At 45.6% G+C, this 14,530-nt stretch overlaps 1 non-coding gene across 1 annotated transcript; it reads left to right on the forward strand.

Moving 5' to 3' along the window:
- The first annotated feature begins 5,718 nt into the window (after positions 1–5,718).
- Positions 5,719–5,825, forward strand: LOC112444782 (U6 spliceosomal RNA). Its single transcript, XR_003033152.1, has one exon. It is a non-coding gene; the product is annotated as a U6 spliceosomal RNA (small nuclear RNA).
- The last annotated feature ends 8,705 nt before the right edge of the window (positions 5,826–14,530 follow it).

Raw genomic sequence — 14,530 nt, forward strand, 5'->3', positions numbered from 1 at the left:
AAACAATATTCAAGAACAGTCTGCAAAACCCTTTCAAACAATCAGTGGCTTGGGATCACAGCTCTAAAGTTTTAAAAATCCACATTGGAGATGTGGACTGTGTACCGTAGCCAGCGTGGTGTGTATTGTTTTCTGACTGAAAACAACTGAGGCTTTGGTCTAGGAGGGAAAATGTCAGGTTCAGCAAGATGCCAAAGTGGAAGCAATTTGAAAATGGTTTGGAGATCAATTCCCTGCCCAAAAGGCCTAAACAAACCCAAACCAGAGCTTTTTGCACAAACAATTAGAAATAAAAGCAAAAATTTCATCAGAGCAAAGATGTGCGCTCTCAACATATTGGCCCCTTGGTGTCATTTGAGGGAAATTAATGTGGAAGGCCAAAGAGATGGAGTCTGCATTATGCAATGCTCGGGAGACCTGCCTACTATTTTGTTCCTAGTGTAGCAGAAATAAATTCTGCCCGCAAGCCTTCAGGGAGAAATAAGACATGTGCATAAGTGAGATTAATCAGTGAAGCTAGCATCGACCTAATGAGTCATCTTTGACATCATAAAGCTTGAAAACATAAGGCTGTGGGCCTGTCAGATATGTGCGTTCTCATAAGAAACCAGGCAGGGCTGTGAGGTGCACGGGTGGGCAGCTCTTCAGCGTGTTGGACCCAGCAGAGAGGAAGTGATAGAAAACTGACTGCCTTGAGGCCAGTTTTTCTTACAATTGTTACGTATTTATTGGATGTATCAGGTCTTGGCTGCTGTGCCATGGCTTCCTCTAGTTGTGGAAAACCTGGGGGCGGCGGGGGTGGGGGGCGCTACACTTTAGCTGCAGGGCACGGGCTTCTCACTGCCGTAGCTTCTCTGGCTGCAGAACACAGGCTCTGGGGCCTTGAGGCTTCGGCAGTTGCAGCACATGGGCTCAACAGCTGAGGCTTGCAGGCTCAATATTTGTGGCACACGGGCTCGTTGCTCTGCGGCGTGTGGAATCTCCCCAGACCAGGGATCGAACCCATGTCACCTGCATTGGCAGGCGTGTTCTGGACTACCAGGGAAGCTCCTGCCTTGAAGTTTTGTTGACCTACTGTGGGACTGCTTCTGTGGAGATGTGGGATGGAGTGCTGGGCTGAAGAAAAATGAAGGTTTGGGGGCTCCTGTACCTTCTCCCCACAGGAAGCCCCAGTCTTCTGGTCAAATGGAGCTTCCAGGGAGGCTGCATTCCCATCCAAACCACCCACCAGGATTTCCTGGAGTGTAGCAAATGCTTCTGAGAGACTGGGAAGAGAGGGACACAGAGAATGGGCGGGACAAGATGCCCCTGGGGCGGGACCTACAGAAGTTTCCGGGCCTGCAGCAGAGTGTTTGCAGCGGCCTCGTGTCCACCTCTGCCGCCAGCGTCCCACCCCACTTGTCACCGCTCCTGCTGCCAGTCCAGCGTCCCACCCCCCTTGTCACCAGCTCCTGCTGCCAGTCCAGCGTCCCACCCCACTTGTCACCGCTCCTCCTGGCAGTCCAGCGTCCCACCCTCCTGTCACCAGCTCCTCCTGGCAGTCCCCACCTAGACCCGGCCCCTCTTTTTGCTGTGCATCTGCACTTGCTCGCACACAGCCTTTACTTCCTTTGAACCTGACAGTCTCTTCATGTCCATCTCCTTCCACCCCCAATTATCCCCAGACTCTATCCAAGGAAAGGCTGAGGACCATGGTGCTGTCCTCACAAGTCATACTCCCTTTTAGAAGGCGGCATGTTTCATTCGGTGTCTCGGATGTCCCCATACACTTAGCTGTCAAAACACCAGACCTCTTCCTCACGGAATCCTGGTCACCTGGCAACTCAGACCACGATTTCTCGACCCTAGCTTTGAGAGATGTCTTTAAGCGCCTCAAAAGCTGAACCCCGTCTTCCTTCTGTTGACTGATTTCATTTAGATGGTAGACAGCACGCCCCAAGGGCCCTAGAGAGTTTCTCTGTGGTTAGAGCTTCCTGAATGGAGAGCCAGGCCCCTCCACTGCCCACAGCCAGGTTCTGTGAGAGCAGCTTTCTCCCTGTAGAGACAGCCAGCATGGCACACCAGTGCTGGAACCTGGCCCACCCCAGCCCCTGGCAGCCACCGCCAGCCCTGCTGCCTGGCTTGTTACACGAGACTCAGCTGCAGCATCCAGCATCCAGGACACGCAGCCACACACCTTCCCCAAGTGGCTGATCCTAAAAGTCCGCAGCAAGGACATCAGATCTGGCCCTCCTTCCTGAGTCATGCACACATTTTCTGTCTATGTAGGCAACTGGAGGAGAGGTTTCTGGGACTCTTGCTCATGACATCCACTGAGTGCCCCAAAGGGCACATGCTTTGGAGCCAGGTGGCAAAACGACTGCCCTGGTATCCTGGCTCAGCCGCTGATGTGCATCCTGGCCAGTGAGTTAACAGCTTGGAGCCTTCGTTTCCTCATCTATCACTCATTCAGTGCCTGCTATGTGCCTGCACTGTTCCAGGCACTGAGGATACAGCAGCAAATAGAAAAGATCCGATCTCTACTCTCCTGGAGCCGACACGTTAGTGAAAGACAGGCGGACAATAAATGAGTAACCAAATAACTAAATGTCAGTGGTACACGCCACACAGGAGGTCCACGTGGCACAGGGGCTGTGGCTAGACAGGCGAGCGGGGACTTGGATAGTGCGGTCAGGGAGGGCCACTCTGAGGAGATGAGCTCTGAGATGACGTCTGATGACCCAGTGGAGGAAAGGTTGCTGAGGTCAGAATAAGTTCCACTTATTCAAGGAGCAGAAGGGCAGTGAGCACAAAGAGTGGAGGGAAGCAGGGTGACAAGTTCCAAGACAAGGGTGGGGCTGGATCACGTAGGGTCTTGTGAGCTACAGGATCCTCTGTTTAACTTTAATTCTTGTTGTAACAGAAATCCACTGGCTGATTTTCCCCAAGAGAAGGATAACAGATTTCAGTTTTCAGAACTTTGTTGTCTGTTTGCATGTGATGAGTAGATGGTGGTGTTGGGGGGCGGGGATTGGGAGTGGGTGGCATAGAAGTGGGTGACTATTACTGCCCAAGAAAGACTGGGATGGAAATAGTGGAGTATAACAGGGACAAATTTGGAATATGCCTCAGGAGAAAACCCAACATATCTTGCCAGCAGATTTGATACGAGGGTTGAGGAAATTTGGGATGAGTCTAGGAGCTTTTGCTGGAGCCACTGGTTGGCTGGTGGCGCCACTTGCTGAGATGTGGAAGTCTGGAAGAGCAGCAGATATATGCATTAGGGGACGAAGCAGGGAGAATGTTTTGGCCAGGTTATATTTGAGAGACCTATTATATATGTGAGTGGAAATTCAAAGTATGCAGTTGGAGATAAGAGCCTAGAGTTGAAGAGAGAGGTCCAGGTGGAAACGTAAGTTTGGACGTCTTCAGTACCTGGATGGAACCTAAAGTCATGAGGTCAGATGAGAGCACCTTGAGGCAATATGTAAATAGAAAAGACGGACCAAGCTCTGTAGCCTATAATCTTTAAAACTCAAGCACAAGAAGCCAGTAAAGGAGACTCCCATCCCAAATGGGGTGAGCATAAATTACAGGTGTGCAATACAGTGGTTCGCAGTTTCTAAAGGTCATACATCATTTATAGTTATTATAAAATGTTGGCCGTGTTTCCCATGTTCGATATATACTTACAGCTTATGTTCTGCCTAATAGTTTGTATCTCTATTCCTTCACCCCATCTTGCCCCTCCCCTCATCCCTGTCCCCCTGGTAACTGCTAGTTTGTAGTCTATATGTGCGAATCTGCTCCTTTTTTGTTACATTACTATTTTGATCTACTGTTTTAGATTCTACACTTAAGTGGTACCACGCAGCATTAATCTCCATGCTGCTCCTCAGCGGCTGCACTAACCACGTGTGAGAATCTCCATGCTGCTCCTCACCGCGGCTGCACTAACCGCCTGCGAGAGCTCGGGTCCCCCGTCCTCGCCAGCAGTCGTTGTTTGTATTCTCTTTGATGATAACCAATCCTGGCGGCTCACCTGGACCCTGTTCTGCCTTTAGTCATCTAATTATTCACGAGCCCTTACAAAATACCCCACCCACCTGCCCATCCAATAAGCGTTTGTTGATCACTCACTCTTTTCCAGATTCTATGCTTGATGCGAAGAGGTCAGAAATAATGAGAAACTCAGAATAAAACAAAACAAGATTTTGAGAGGGGATACTAAGACCCATATTTACCCTCCCACATGGAACAATAAAAAATTCAATTAAAATATATGGAACAATGGATTTCAACATATTGGACAGCAGACAAGAAAATACAGGGATTCCTGAGAAATTGAGATAAGCCCTATTATTGCCTTGGCTTGCCACCTGGAGTTTTTCAGCCCACAGTACACAGAGAACCCAAACAGAACCAGAAGACTTTATGATTTGAGAACATGGAGCTGAGAGTCTGGGGGCAACCAAGACAGAGTTCTAAGAACAGAGTACCAGAGAAAAGAGAACTACGGTGACTTACAGTGAGTCCCTCTTGAGTATTTAGCAGAGTATTCACCAGCACCTTTGTGTAAGGAAAGTGCCCAAGTCTGGGAAAGGAGCCATCCAAGACTGTTAGGGGGAACCATACCCAGGGCTCACACAATGCTTGGAATAATGCCTGCTCCCACCAGGCTGACTGGAATACCTCATAATTCACAATAGAAATACTTAGGAAAATCTTGCCTCAATAAAGCAGAATAATTAACCCAAGACTGGGCACTGCTCCAGACTCACCTAACGAATCATAAATCAAAACTTAAAGGATAAAACTGTCTCCAAGTAAATTAACTTCATCCTAGAACAAAGCTCAAGAAGATTTATAACAAAAAAAATTATTCAGCACCTAACAAGTGTGACATCCGGTCAAAGATTATCAGGCATTCAAAGAGACAGGACCCACTCCAGTGTTCTTGCCTGGAGAATCCCAGGGCAGGGGAGCCTGGTGGGCTGCCATCTATGGAGTCGCACGGAGCTGGACACGACTGAATCGACTCAGCAGCAGCAGCAGCAGCAGCAAAGAGCCAGGGGCTTCCCAGGCGGTGCTAGTGTAGAGTCTGCCCACGAATGCAGGAGACACAAAAGATTTGGGTTCTATCCCTGGGTTGGGAAGATCCCCTGCAGTAGGAAATGGCATCCCACTCCAGTATTCTTGCCTGGAAACTTCTCTGGGCAGAGGAGCCTGGCGGGCTACAGTCCACGCAGCTGTAAGAGTCAGACGTGACTGATCACGCATGACACAAAGAGGCAGGAGAACATGATCCCTGATGAGGATAAAAAGTTATTTTTAGGACTCCCCTGATGGTCCAGTGGATAAGAATCTGCCTGCCATGCAGGGGACACAGGTTCAACCCCTGGTCAAAGAGGATTCCACAAGCTATGGAACAACTAAGCCCGTGCATCACAACTCATGAAGCCCACACGCTCTGGAGCCTGGGCTCACAGCAAAGAAGCCACCACGATGAGAAGCTGCCGCACAGCAACCAGAGAGGAGCCACAACTGGAGAAAGCCCAAGCGCAGCAACAAAGACCAGTGAAACCAACAATTGATTAATTAAAAAATAAGAATAGAGAGTTATTTTAAAAAAAAGACCCAAGTTAAATTCCTGAGGTGAAAACCATAATGTATAAATTGAAATATACCCTGGATGGGATTAATGGAGGAATAGACATGGTATAGAAGATTAATGAATTTGTGCTCGCTTTGGCGGCACATATATTAAAATTGGAACGATACAGAAAAGGTTAGCATGGCCCCTGCACAAGGATGACACTCAAATTCGTGAAGTGTTTCATATTTTTACATTTCTCCAAAGAAGACATACAGATGGCTAACAAACACATGAAAAGATGCTCAACATCACTCATTATCAGAGAAATGCAAATCAAAACCACAATGAGGTACCATTTCATGCCAGTCAGAATGGCTGCGATCCAAAAGTCTACAAGCAATAAATGCTGGAGAGGGTGTGGAGAAAAGGGAACCCTCTTACACTGTTGGTGGGAATGCAAACTAGTACAGCCACTACGGAGAACAGTGTGGAGATTCCTTAAAAAACTGGAAATAGAACTGCCTTATGATCCAGCAATCCTACTGCTGGGCATACACACTAAGGAAACCAGAATTGAAAGAGATACGTGTACCCCAATGTTCATCACAGCACTGTTTATAATAGCCAGGACATGGAAGCAACCTAGATGTCCATCAGCAGATGAATGGATAAGAAAGCTGTGGTAGATATACACAATGGAATATTACTCATCCATTAAAAAGAATACATTTGAAACAGTTCTAATGAGGTGGATGAAACTGGAGCCTATTATACAGAGTGAAGTAAGCCAGAAAGAAAAACACCAATATAGTATACTAATGCATATATATGGAATTTAGAAAGATGGTAACAATAACCCTGTATGCGAGACCACAAAAGAGACACAGATGTATAGAACAGTCTTTTGGACTCTGTGGGAGAAGGCGAAGGTGGGATGATTTGGGAGAATGGCATTGAAACATGTATATTATCATATGTGAAATGGATCGCCAGTCCAGGTTCGATGCATGATACAGGGTGCTCAGGGCTGGTGCACTGGGATGACCCAGCGGGATGGGGTGGGGAGGGAGGTGGGAGGGGGCTTCAGGATTGGGAACACATGTACACCCATGGCGGATCCATGTCAATGTATGGCAAAACCACTACAATATTGTAAAGTAATTAGCCTCCAAAAAATTAATTAATTTTAAAAAAAGATTAATGAATTTGTAAACATTGCAATAAATTGTACAAAATTTGAATTTTTTGAAAATGAAAACAGCATCAGTGAATTATATGACAATATGAAGTGGTCTAATACATGTATAATTGAAGGAGGAACAGGAAATATTTGAGAAATAATGGCTGAAAATTTTCTAACCTTGATGAAAACTATGAACCCATATGTCTATGAAGTTTAGCAAACCCAAAGCACAAGAAACATGAAGAAATCAGCATATCATAATCAAACTGCTCAAAACCAGTGATTAAGAGCAGATCTTAAAAGCAGTCAGAGGAAAGGGACAGGTTTTATCCAGAGAAACAAAGATGAGGATGCCTGTCGATTTCTCTTTGCAGACAGTGTGGCCAGGAGCACAGCGGAGTCACAGGTTTAAAGTAAAGGCAGGGGAAACACCCATCTAGATGTCTATTCCCCATGAAAAACACCTTTCAAAAATAAAAGTGAAATAAAGACTTTTTCTGACATGAAAACTGAAAGGATTTATCATGAGCAGATCAGCAATACTAGAAATGCTAAAGGAAATCCTTCATACAGAAGTAAAATAACACCAGATAGAAATCTGAGTCTATACAAAGAATACCAAAAATGGTAACTATATGGGTAAGTGTGTAAGATGTTTCTTAATTATTTAAGCTGACTAGGAGAATGGACTTGGAGACACAGGGGTTGAGGAGCTGGAGACGAACGGAGGGAGTTGCATTGCACATATGCATGACCACGTGTAGAATGGATGGCTTCGGGGAAGCTGCTGTCCAACACAGGGAGCTCCGTTCAGTGCTCTGTGATGACCTAGAGGGGTGGGACGGGAGGATGGGAGGAAGCTCACGAGGGAGGGCATATATGTATCAGTTCAGTTCAGTCACTCAGTCGTGTCCGACTCTTTGCAACCCCATGAATCGCAGCACGCCAGGCCTCCCTGTCCATCACCAGCTCCCAGAGTTCACCCAAACTCATGTTCATCAAGTTGGTGATGCCATCCAGCCATCTCATCCTCTGTCGTCCCCTTCTCCTCTTGCCCCCAATCCCTCCCAGCATCAGAGTCTTTTCCAATGAGTCAACTCTTCGCATCAGGTGGCCAAAGTACTGGAATTTCAGCTTCAGCATCAGTCCTTCCAATGAACACCCAGGACTGGTCTCCTTTAGGATGGACTGGTTGGATCTCCTTGCAGGCCAAGGGACTCTCAAGAGTCTTCTCCAACACCACAGTTCAAAAGCATCAATCCTATACATGTAGCTGATTCTCTTTGTTGTACAGCAGAAACTAACACAACTTTGTGAAACAACTATATTCCAATAGAAATAAATAAAAATAAAAATTTAAAAAGATAATAGTTTAAACAAAAATGAAGACAATACGTTATCAAATTTATAACATATGTAAATGTAAAAAGTGGCAACAACAGAATACAGATTGGAGAGAATACACTCTTATAAGGTTATTATACATGATGTCAGTATTTCTCCACCACGGTTAGTATTTTGGACTGCATAGTTTTTCATTGTGAGGGACTATTCCATGCATTGCAGGATTTTGGGAAGCATCCCTGTCTTCTGTCCATTAGAGGGCCCTAGTCTCTAGATCATGCTATCTTCTGAAGGACAAAATTGTCCCCAGTAGAAACCCACCTCTGTATACGAAAAAGTCTAATATGACTTGAAAGTAGACTAAGTTAAACATATATACTATAAACCCTAGAGCAACTGCTAAAATAACAAAACAAAGAGTTAATAGGCCAACAGAGAAGATAAAATTGAATATTAGAAAATATTCAACCCAAAGAAAGCATGAAAAGAGTTAAAAGGGAACAAAGAACAGACAGGATACATAGAAAACAAACAGGATGATAGATTTTAACTGAATCACATCAAAAATCATATTAAATGTACATGGTTTAAACACCCAATTAAAGTCAGAGATTGTCAGAATGGATTAAAAAAGCAATACCAAAACTACATGCTGCCTGAAAGAAATGCACTTTAAATATAAATACAGAAACAGATTAAACATTAGGGTGGAAAAAAGCATACGCCATGCTAACACTAGTCAAACGAAAAAGCTGCAGTGGCTGTATCAACATCAGACAAAGAAGATTTCAGAGCAAAAATACTATCAGGGATGAAGAACGGCATTTCATAAAGATAAAGGGTCGACCTATCAGAAGGACATAACACTCAAACGTTTATGACCCTTAATAAGGGAACTTAAAAATATATGGAGTAAAACTGATAGAACTATAATGAAAAACAGACAAATCTACATTATACTCAGACATTTCAATACTCCTCTTTCCATAATTGATAAAACAAGTACACAGAAAGTAGCAACATGGCAGATATGAACATTCTCACCAACTTGACCTGTGTGACACCTGTAGAAGGCTCCACGGAAAAGGTCTCATTTTTCTCAAGTACACATGGGACATTCACCAAGATACTCCAGGCTATGAAATACGTCTTTTACACTTATGCATATAGTTTGGAAATCACTGGATAAGCTCATGAAAGTTTCCAAAAAGTCCTGCAGTAAAATAAAACACAGTAAGAACAACAACTAACCCCCAAACCAAAACTGTTCCACTTTGTTTAATGTAGTTCAGGACCTTGCCCTTCATCCCCAATCTGAAATACCTGCAGAAAATGATGTGCCACTGCCAGAAGTCAAAGAGCTTGGAGGAATTAGAAATTAGGCAAAACAAGGTCAAATTTCAATCACTGAATAGCCTGACATTGGATGTCAGCATTTCCCCGACGCAAATAAAATAATGACGCTCCTTGCTATAAGAAGTGAAGTGAAGTCACTCAGTCATGTCTGACTCTTTGCAATCCATGGACTGTAGCCTACCAGGCTTCTCTGTCCATGGGATTCTCCAGGCAATAGTCCTGGATTGGATTGCCATTTCCTTCTCCAGGGGATTTTCCCAACCCAGGGATTGAACCCGGGTCTCCCACATTGTAGACAGACACTTTACCGTCTGAGCCACCAGGGAAGCCTTGCTATAAGAGATCCCAGGGAAATGCCTTATATGTAAATGCCTTATATGTTTCTCATAGTGCTGAACACAGCTGGGAACTTAATTTTCCTCTCCTGGGGACAGATGGACTGTCCGCTTGTTCTTCAGCAACGCATGCCAGACCTCCATGTGTCTTCCAAAAGAAAAGTGGTCTAGGGATCTGCTTTGAGAAAGGTAGACATCTATCTTCTGTCTCAAGTAGATGTTTGAAAGCCACTTTTTAAAAAAAAAAAAAATTATAGTTGATTTGGGGCATCCCTGGTGGCTCAGACAGTAATGAATCTGTCTAAAATGTAGGTGACCAGGGTTCTATTCCTGGGTTGGGAAGATCTCCTGGAGAAGGCAATGGCAACCCACTCCAGTATTCCTGCCTGGAAAATCCCATGGACAGAGAAGAGGCTGGTGGGCTACAGTTCACGGGGTTGCAAACAGCTGGACACAACTGAGTGACTAACACTTTCACTTTCCCTTTCCCTGTGCTGTATAGTAAGTCCTTATTGGTTATCTATTTTATATATCAGTTCAGTTTAGTTCAGTCACTCAGTCGTGTCCGACTCTTTGCGACCCCATGAATTGCAGCATGCCAGGCCTCCTTGTCCATCACCAACTCCCGGAGTTCACTCACTCTGTGATGCCATCCAGCCATCCCATCCTCTGTCGTCCCCTCCTCCTCCTGCCTCCAATCCCTCCCAGCACCAGGGTCTTTTCCAATGAGTCAACTCTTCGCATCAGGTGGCCAAAGTACTGGAGTTTCAGCTTTAGCATCATTCCTTCCAAAGAAATCCCAGGGCTGATCTCCTTCAGAATGGACTGGTTGGATCTCCTTGCAGTCCAAGGGACTCTCAAGAGTCTTCTCCAACACCACAGTTCAAAAACATCAATTCTTCGGCGCTCAGCCTTCTTCACAGTCCAACTCTCATATTCATACAAGACCACTGGAAAAACCATAGCCTTGACTAGACAGACCTTTGTTGGAAAAGTAATGTCTCTGCTTTTGAATATGCTGTCTAGGTTGGTCATAACTTTCCTTCCAAGGAGTAAGCATCTTTTAATTTCATGGCTGCAATCACCATCTGCAGTGATTTTGGAGCCCCCCAAAATAAAGTCTGACACTGTTTCCACCGTTTCCCCATCTATTTCCCCGTATAGTAGTGTGCGTATGTTAATCCCAAACTCCTAAATTATACCCTCCTCCTTCTCCTTTGGTCACCATCAATGTGTTTCCTGTGTCTGTAGGTCTGTTTCTGTTTTATAAATAAGTTTCGTTTGTATCATGTTTTTTATATGCCACATATAATGAAATCCTCTTTCTTTAAAAATTCTGCTTGTTTTATTTATGGACTACTTTGAATGAATTATATATGGTAAAGCATGCGTAAGTCAGTTTAGAAATCCCGCTTGCATGCTCTCTTGCTATATGCCTCAATAGATAAATTGGGGAAAATCTTTGTCTCTTTCTGCCCCAAATGTGCGATGTGTGTGCTGTGCTTAGTGCTCCAAGGAGGACGAAGGCGATGTTTTGTGACTGTCACTGTAGACACAGTGCTGCCCGGGAGAAGGTGACAGAGGTCAGCACATTCCCAGCTTTTGTTGAAACAGTTGTCCAAGAATGTTGATACCATGAGAGGGAGAACATGTCATTCTCAAGAGCAGCCAGACAGTGGCACCAAAGGCCAGTAATGGAATCATCCAGGCCAGTGTGGTCTCTGGACCAGACGCCTGTTTAGGGAACAGAGCAAAGCCCAGCTAAGACCTTGTTAGAAATACAAATCCCAAACCCAGTGAATCAGAAACTGCTGGTGGTAGGGCCCAGGACTCTGCACTTTATCAAGCTTTCCAGGGGATTCTGGTACCTGCTCAGGACACCCTGCATCCAAGCCCAGCTCAGTTTTCTCTGAAATTGGCAGGTACTATTACAGGAGTTGATTTCATGTTTATTTCACCAAACAGCTTCTGCCTAGCCAATAAACGGCTTTTTTTTCTTTAAAAAAATTTTTATTGAAGCACAGTTGACTTACAATGTGTTAGTTTCAAGTATATAGCAGTGATTCAGTTACATAGAATCGTTTAGAAACGTTACATATGTTTTTCATTATCTGCCTTCATGGTTCTTCCTTCCTAGTGGATTTTTTTTTACTTCTTTTTAAATTTTTTTAAATTACAAAGATATGATAACACATTTACAGGAAACCTGGAAAATACAGAACAAACTTACATATAGTTCCACTATATATTACAACTTTTTATGTAGATAAATTAAGACTTTTTAAACTGTTTATTTTTAAAGGAAATAAAAAGCGACTGACTCTATGTCAGACCTGGAAGCCTGCCACTTTAAACCTTGTTTCCAGCTTTGACACAGGGATGGACAGGTCACAGCCTTGTGTCTACAGGAACAGCTCCCAGGCTGGCCACCTTCATCCCCTTGTCCTCCCAGCCTGGGAACTGTGACTGTCCTGTCTGCAGCTTAACCTCCTTCTCTCACCTCAATGCTTCTCACATTGATGACCCGCAGATAGCAACTTCCCTGAATCTTGGTTCTCCTCTTGGAAAAGTACCCTGTGATCAACCCCAGGAAGCAGGATCTGCATTCCTGGGTCCTGGCCCCTCCGCACCCTGGTGCTGGCAGTCAGACCTTATACACCCTGCACCTCTCTCTTTCCATAGTCTCCCAGTTAGTAAATTAAGGGAACATCCTGATCTGACCAGCCCTGGTTTCTCTTGTGAAAGCCCGGGCAGCATTCACAGCATTCACACCAGCAGTGAGTGGAGGGAGGTGATGAGATGGAGATGATACTGTCCACAGAGCCTTGGAACGAGCTCTGGGCGCAGCAGCTGAAAGAGCAGGGGCTCCAGAAGAAGACAGGCTGGAACAGTCTAGTCTTGGTGATCCCGCATTCTGCAGGATCTGCACAAATCACCAAGTCTTGCCAAGCCTCAATTTCTACATCTGTGAAATGGAAGAGCTAAAACTGCATTTCTCTCAGGCTTACTGCACTATCAAGCAATCTCTAGCATGATGTATAGTACCCACATGGCTCTCTGCATGTCTTCCCTTCCCTTAGGAAGCAATGAGCTTTCTGTGCCAAGAAGTATGTAAAAGAAGATCGCTGTCCATTTTGCCAGAGACATTTGTCAGAAGCAGAGATGACAAGCTCAGATGCTCACGGTATGCAGCGGACTAACAGAAGTTAATGCAGTAGCCAGATGGGGCCTGTGAGAGGCTGGGGACCGCATGGCCTGTCTATATGGGGATGCTGCTGCTTGGCTAAGCGGGCTGCTGCAGGGAGAAAAAGAGGGCCCTGAGTGGTCAGTTTCTTATTTTTCAAGAGAAACCCAGTTTGACCTGCCTCCTGAGGGTACAGAGGAGGGGATCCACGTGCTGAGTGAGTGACAAGCTGACGCCATCAACCTCGGAGGCCTTCCCCTTGCAACATGGAGGAGGGAAGAGCATGGTTCCCAGTCAGCAGACACGACTTTGCATCTTGGCTCCAGCACTTTCTGACCATGAGATCTTGTAGCCCACCATGTACCCCAACACAAGCCTCCTCTTGTGTGCAAGAGGTTGCGGTGTTGGGGTACAACACAAGCTTGTACCCCAACACAAGCCTCCTCTTCTTCATCTGTAAAATGGGGGCAGGTAATAACACCTGATTCACCAGTCTGTAATGGGGGTTGAATAAAACTGCATGTGGGAAAGGGCTTTGAGACTTTTCTGTTAATCAGTGATAACAAAGCCCATGGGATAAAGACCACGAGGGATGCACAATCATAGCCCAATAAAATTAAGATGGTTAACTAGGGAGGCTGCCCGCCATGGGTAGGGAACCATGGGCATGCTACCAGGGGAGTAGCAGGGCTCCTGGGGGTTTAGGGGAAGGAAGAGCATAGGAGCACATCTAGACAAAGCAGTGTTTGACACAACCAAGTCACAGAAAGGCTATGAGTAGCGGGCTCCTCTCTGAGAGGTGGAACCTAGGGTCCCATTTTCTTAGAAATCATAAAGGTAAGATCATGTGGGATGCTGTGTCTGATAATCCCTCTCTTGGGGCCCCAACTTGGGTTGGAGATGGGACTGATTCTGAATCATAGCCACCCTCTGACCTGGGTCCTCCTGTGTCTACCAGGATGTCCCGTTCTTGCTCAGGATTCCAAACAGCCAAGTGTCTGGCCATATGGGATTTTAGGAGTCAGTTTCTTAGCATCACCTCCTCAGTGGCCTTGCAGACATGCTGTTAAGAACAACAGTAGGTGCCCCTCCACTGCTGCGCAGGTTCAGAGACTGTTACTGGAATTAGAGAGCCTGCCCCCGCGTCCCAGATCTGCCACTTCCTACTTCTGCCGTCACGATACCTCTCAGAACCTCAGTTTGGGGATGAGTAGACCCACAATCTCTAATCTGCCATTTCAAAATCTAAGAACTAAATGCCAAGAGATGGCTTGAAACTCACGTGGCTGCAAAATCTGTCTTGACCTAACTCTGCTGCTAAGTCACGTCAGTCATGTCCGATTCTATGCAACCCCATGGACGGCAGCCCACCAGGCTCCCCCGTCCCTGGGATTCTCCAGGCAAGAACACTGGAGTGGGTTGCCATTTCCTTCTCCAGTGCATGAAAGTGAAAAGTGAAAGTGAAGTCGCTCAGTCATGTCTGACTCTTCAAGACCCCATGGACTGTAGCACACCAGGCTCCTCTGTCCATGGGATTTCCCACGAAAGAGTAC

This window comes from Bos taurus, chromosome 28, assembly GCF_002263795.3.
Source record: "Bos taurus isolate L1 Dominette 01449 registration number 42190680 breed Hereford chromosome 28, ARS-UCD2.0, whole genome shotgun sequence".
In the NCBI taxonomy this organism is placed as follows: domain Eukaryota; kingdom Metazoa; phylum Chordata; class Mammalia; order Artiodactyla; family Bovidae; genus Bos; species Bos taurus.